Source organism: Leucoraja erinacea, unplaced genomic scaffold, assembly GCF_028641065.1.
Source record: "Leucoraja erinacea ecotype New England unplaced genomic scaffold, Leri_hhj_1 Leri_995S, whole genome shotgun sequence".
NCBI classification, from domain to species: Eukaryota; Metazoa; Chordata; class Chondrichthyes; order Rajiformes; family Rajidae; genus Leucoraja; species Leucoraja erinaceus.
The window spans coordinates 43,204-49,437 of NW_026576944.1; positions in this window are offsets into that span (position 1 = coordinate 43,204).

The following is a 6,234-nucleotide window of genomic DNA, read 5'->3' on the forward strand; positions in this document are numbered from 1 at the left end:
CTCCCACCGCCGCCCTCTGGCCAATGTCTGCCGGACCCAGCCCCTGACCAGCGCGACCCTGACCCGTGAACCGCGACCCCTCCGGGCAGAGAGGGGATGGGGGTGGGGGTCGCCGTGACTGCGGGCGGGTGTGGAGTAAGTGTCCGTTGCCCAGTGACCCGGTCACTCCCCGTGTCAGAGTCAGGCAACGCGGGAGACCGCTCGGCCCATCGAGACCGTGCTAGCTCTGGCAGAGTCTCCCCTCTGCAGGAGTCTCTCATTCCCCTTCCAAGTTCCCGTCGAATCAACTCCGACTCCCCCAGGCCGCTGGTGCCGGCTCACAGCTCACACTGGGGAACGTTTAACGCTCCCTACCCCGGCCGTGTAGCCCGGCCCTTCCCTCTGCAATCGGCCATGACTCCAACCGCTGCTTCAGCAACAAGCTGCTAGTTTAGAATAATGAGGGGGGGGGGGCTCATCGAAACGTACAGAATAGTGAAAGGCCTGGATAGAGTGGATGTGGAGAGGATGTTTCCACTAGTGGGAGAGTCTAGGACTAGAGGGGACAGCCTCAGAATTAGACAATATACAATAGACAATAGACAATGGGTGCAGGAGTAGAGGCCATTTGGCCCTTCGAGCCAGCACCGTCATTCAACGTGATCATGGCTGATCATCACCAATCAGTACCCCGTTCCTGCCTTCTCCCCATATCCTCTGACTCCGCTATCTTTAAGAGCCCTGTCTAGTTCTCTCTTGAAAGTATCCAGAGAACTGGCCTCCACCGCCCTCCACCAGCCATGTGAATGGGTGACTGGTGGCTAGCACCGGCTCGGTGGGCCGAAGGGCCTGTGTTAACTCTGACCACAGCGGAGCGGCAGCCGGCTGCAGGCTGTGAAGAGACGGATTGCGGGAAGGGCCTGTGTTAACTCTGATGCTGTGAAGAGACGGATGGCAGGACTGAGAGGGAACTAGAGTGAAATAAAACAGGTACAGGAGACTTATGACAAATGTCAGGAGCGAGATTCAGGTCAGAGGCAGGAAACGTGGATGAAACAGGATGAGTTTAATAGGGCAGCTCAGGAATGATTTGTAGCGCCGTTAAATTAAATCTTCACACCCGCGCGTGTTCCAGGCGGCGGCTAAAGTGACCCCTGGTCCCGGTAACTGGACAACTGACCGCCGCTGGGAGCGGCCGCTGGGGGGGGAGAGACCCGGGTTCCATCCTGACTACGGGTGCTGTCTGTATGGAGTTTGCACGTTCTCCCGGTGACTCCCGGTTCTCCGATTTCCTCCCACACTCCAAAGACGTGCAGGGAGTGGCTTTGGTAAAATTGTAAATTGTCCCCAGTGTGTGTAGGATAGTGTTAGTGTGTGGGGATCGCTGGTCGGTGTGTGACTCGGTGGGCCGAAGGGCCTGGTTCCGTGCTGTATCTCTAAACTAAACTAAACTAAACTAACCTAAACTAAACTAAACTAAACTGGACAACTGACCCGCCGGTGGGAGCGGCCGGGGGCGAGTCGGTTGGTCGCTGCAGTTGGCGGCTGTAAGAACGGGGACAGTCGTGAACAGCGAGACCCAGGGAGCCAATGATACACTGTAGACAAAGAACTGCAGGTGCTGGTTTACACAAAAGGACACGGAGTGCTGGAGTAACTCAGAGGGTCAGGCAGCATCTGTGGAGAACATGGATAGGTGACGTTTCACAGAGTGCTGGAGTAACTCAGTGGGGCAGGCAGCATCTCTGGAGAACATGGATAGGTGACGTTTCACAAGGTGCTGGAAAGGAGGGCAGCCTAAATCTGTGGAGAGGAATGACGTTTCACAGAGTGCTGGAGAACTCAGAGGGACAGGCAGCATCTGTGGAGAGAAGAATGGGTTTTCGTTCGTTCTTCAAACTAGAATGTCAGGGGAGGAGGCGACAATGGTGTAAGAAGCGAACAGAGGAGATCAAAAAATGTAGTAGTCGGAGAGAAGGCGACAAAACGAAGCAAACAGTGGAGAAAGGCCGAAGAACTGGGAAGGGGGAGGGATGGAGAATGAAGGAAAGCAAGGGCTACTTGGAGAATTCAATGTTCATTCCAAAGCTTCTTGTTGCGCGCTAACCATTCAGCGGAATGACAATACATCGAGCCGTCTACAGTGTACAGATACAGGATAAAGGGAATAACGTTTAGTGCAAGGTAAAGTCCGTAAAGTCCGATCAAGAATAGTCCAAATGTCACCAATGAGGTAGATAGTAGTTCACGACCGCTCTCTGGTTGTGGTTGGATGATTCAGTTGCCTGATAACAGCCGGGAAGAAACTGTCCCTGAATCTGGAGGTGTGTGCGTTAATTTTCACAGTTCTGTACCTCTTGCCCGATGGGAGAGGGGAGAAGAGGGAGTGACCGGGGTGAGACTGGTCCTTGATGATGCTGCTGGCCTTGCCGAGGCAGCGTGAGGTGTAGATGAGGTATGGATACGAGGTGGGGGGGGGGGGGGGGGGGGGGGGGGGAGACCTGTCCTGATTGACATGTCCCCGGTTACTCCGGACCCCAGTGCGCCGTTGGGTTAATTCAGGAGCAGCTGAGCCCCAGGCGGACGCGGGTCAAATTAGGCCAGGAGAGGAAATTAGTTTCCCTGAAATAATTTGTGATCAAAATAACTAGTGAAAGAGGCATAATCAGGCCATTCGGCCCATCCCGTCTATTCTGCCATTCAATCATGGCTGATCTATCTTGGGCCAACACATGTAATGGTATTTTACTGAGACTACGTTTCCTGTCAAGTTTATATCGACATGAATTGTATTTACATTCCCGGACGGTGCGTGGATTTGAACCCTTGTCCCTTCATCACCAGCTCCCCGCCTCGCCCACCTCGCAGCCGAAGCAGCCAAACTACAGGAGGATTTCAAGCTAATGAGGAATATCAGGCTGAAGACAAATAACTGTAGCGTTGTGAGCTGGAGCTGAAACTTCACGGCTTCATTAGATTCCGGCAGCGATCTTCATTCCCATTCACCGTGGGTTCCGCTGACTAATTTATACACGAGCGTCTGAAGGGGCAGAACCTGTTCTCCTGAGCGTTTCATCGATCGGCTACAATCCATAAACTACATTATCCCCTCATCGACTTCCTGTAATTATTTCACCCCGATCATTATTCCTGAAGGATGAAATTGAAACTTTAATGAGGATGTCTGGGAGACACCAGAGGCCGCCGACCACACAGTCTGGAGGGTTAAGGCCGAGGGCTGGAGTAACCGGTGGGTCAGGCAGCATCTGTGGAGAACATGGATAGGTGACGTTTCACAGAGTGCTGGAGTAACTCAGCGGGTCAGGCAGCATCTATGGAGAACATGGATAGGTGACGTTTCACAGAGTGCTGGAGTAACTCAGCGGGTGCAGCAGCATCTATGGAGCTAAGGAAATAGGTAACGTTTCGGGCCGAAACCCTTCCGGGTTTCGGCCCGAAACGTTGCCTATTTCCAGAAGGGTTTCGGGCCGATTTCCTTAGCTCCATAGATGCTGCTGCACCATAACTCAGCGGGTCAGGTAGCATCTGTGGAGAACATGGATAGGTGCCGTTTCACAGAGTGCTGGAGTAACTCAGCGGGTCAGGCAGCATCTGTGGAGAACATGGATAGGTGACGTTTCACAGAGAGCTGGAAACTCAGCGGGTGGCAGCATCTGTGGAAAGTTGACGTTTCACAGAGTGCAAAACTCAGCGGGTAGCGGTGCCTGTGGTGTGGTGGTTTTCCGGGCCTAGACTCACAGCCGGGGCTCGGCCGTGTGGGGGTGGGGATGAGACCCTTCTTCTTCCAGAACCAGGGGCCACAGTTTAAGAATAAGGAGTAAGCCATTTAGAACGGAGACGAGGAAACACATTTTCTCACAGAGAGTGGTGAGTCTGTGGAATTCTCTGCCTCAGAGGGCGGTGGAGGCCGGTTCTCTGGATACTCTAAAGAGAGAGCTAGATAGGGCTCTTAAAAAATAGCGGAGTCAGGGGATATGGGGAGAAGGCAGGAACGGGGCACTGATTGTGGGTGATCCGCCATGATCACATTGAATGGCGGTGCTGGCTCGAAGGGCCGAATGGCCTCCTCCTGCACCTATTGTCTATTGTCAAACGCGGGCAAATGGGAGTAGATTGGATAATCTTGGCCGGCATGGACGAGTTGGGCCGAATAGCCGTTTCTGTGCCGTGTACCTCTGTGACTGGACGGAAGTCTGTGCCACGAGGGTGTACGCGTCAAGGGAGTGGCCAAATTATAGTTATTGACCAGGACGTGGACTTTACAGGAACGTTGACAGGTAATTGTAGTTTAGTTTCGACATACAGCGCGCAAACAGGCCCTTCGGCCCAGCGCCACACGACCAGCGTTCCCACACCCACTACGGACAATGTTTACATTTAGACCAGAAGCCAATTAACCTACAAGCCTGCACGTCTTTGTCCACTCAGGTCACGTGCAAACTCCGTACAGACAGCACCCGTGGTCAGGATTGAACCCGGGTCTCCGGCGCTGCAACTCTAACGCTGCCCACATTGGACGCGGACGTTGGCTAAACATTATGGAGGGCACTGTAGATGCCACATCCATGTGCCACCCACCACTCTCCTCGGCAAACAATAGACAATAGGTGCAGGAGTTGGCCATTCGGCCCTTCGAGCCAGCACCGCCATTCAATGTGATCACGGCATATAACCAGACACGTAGACAGCACCCGTGGTCAGGATCGAACCCGGGATGTCAGGCGTTGAGAGGCAGAGGCTCTATCCGCTGGCCACTGTGTCCACCTATTGGGGAGATATTTGAAGGGGAGGAGTTTTCAAGGTTTGGGGGGTAGCAAACTATTCCCGAGGGCTAGCACAGCCCGATGGAGCGAAGGGCCTCCTGTTGCTGAAACCCCACAGGGCTCCACAGAGTGTAAACAGGATCCTGGTCTCCTTAATGTCCCGGCGCTGATCAATTTACAGGCACGTTATATCTTCAGTGTCTCTCTGCTGTTACCATGGCGATGGCCCAGCTTGTAATAAAATAATAACCTGCAGATAATCCGGTTACTTCACACTTTCAATATTAAACCCTGAGTCCCACAGACCCCGGGAAACGGAGGGGAGGAGGGGGGGGAGGGGAGGAGAGGGGGGAGGGGGGGGGAGGGGGGGGGGAGAGGAGGAGGGGGGGGGGATGAGCCGAGCGAGCAGCTCGCAAAATACAAGGTGTAGGACAGAGAATAAACCCCTCCCCGTCTCTGTACCCCCCCCCCCCCCCCCGGCTCCTACCCCCCCCCCCCTCGGCCCCTACCCTCCATCTCCCTTCCCACCCCTCCCCGTCTAAGTTTGGCCGCTACAGATAGACTGAATGGATATGCCGGGAATGGAAGGATATGGACCCCCCCCCCTCCGGGGATGGACGTGGTATCGTGTTCAGCACAGACAGAATGGGCCCCCCCTATCGCCGTGCTGTAGTTTTATGTTATCAAAAAGAATGGTAGACACAGTGGATGGTGGGGGCCTGGAACGCGAGGGGGGGTGGACACGGTTGGAGACAGATCCGCCCGTGGTGGAATCTAGACATCGTCGATGCGTTCACACTCAGTCAGAATGGGGCGAACGGCAGCTATCGCCCCGCTGTACGGGCAGTATGCGCTGAGGGGGGGGGGGGGGGGGGCAGTGGATGGTGGGGGGGGGCAGTGGGGATGGTGGAGGAGGGAAGGTGGGGAGGGGAGGGGGAGGAGGGGGGAGGAGGGGGAGGGGGGGAGAGGGGGGATGTTGAGGAAGGGGGGGGAATTTGGGGGAGTGGGAGGGGAGGAGGGTGTGTGGGAATGGGTTGGGAGTCTAAGGTGCCAGAGAGGGGGAGGGAGGGCTGGGAAGAGGTGGGGGTGTACGAGAGGGTGGGGGAGGGGAGGGAGTAGGAGGGGGAACTGGTTAACTGGGGGAGTGGGAGACTGGGGTCTCTGTACATCTCCCATATTACATTGAGGGCGGCATATTGTGTAATGATTGCGAGCAGCAACAGCATCAATAACCGGAGCCACAAGGTGGACAGACAGATTGTGTTAACACAGTGTGGGGACAGGCAGCGACTGTACTTGGGGCCGGGGCAGGGCAATGACACATAATTACTGGAATGAGACAAGGTGCAACGTCGCTCAAGGCTGAATGACGGCTCATCACTCGTTGTAATGGCCTTGAACACGTCGACAGGTCCCGGCACTAACCACAACTTATTGAGTGTGTGGCCTCATTTATTGCCGTCGTTAAACA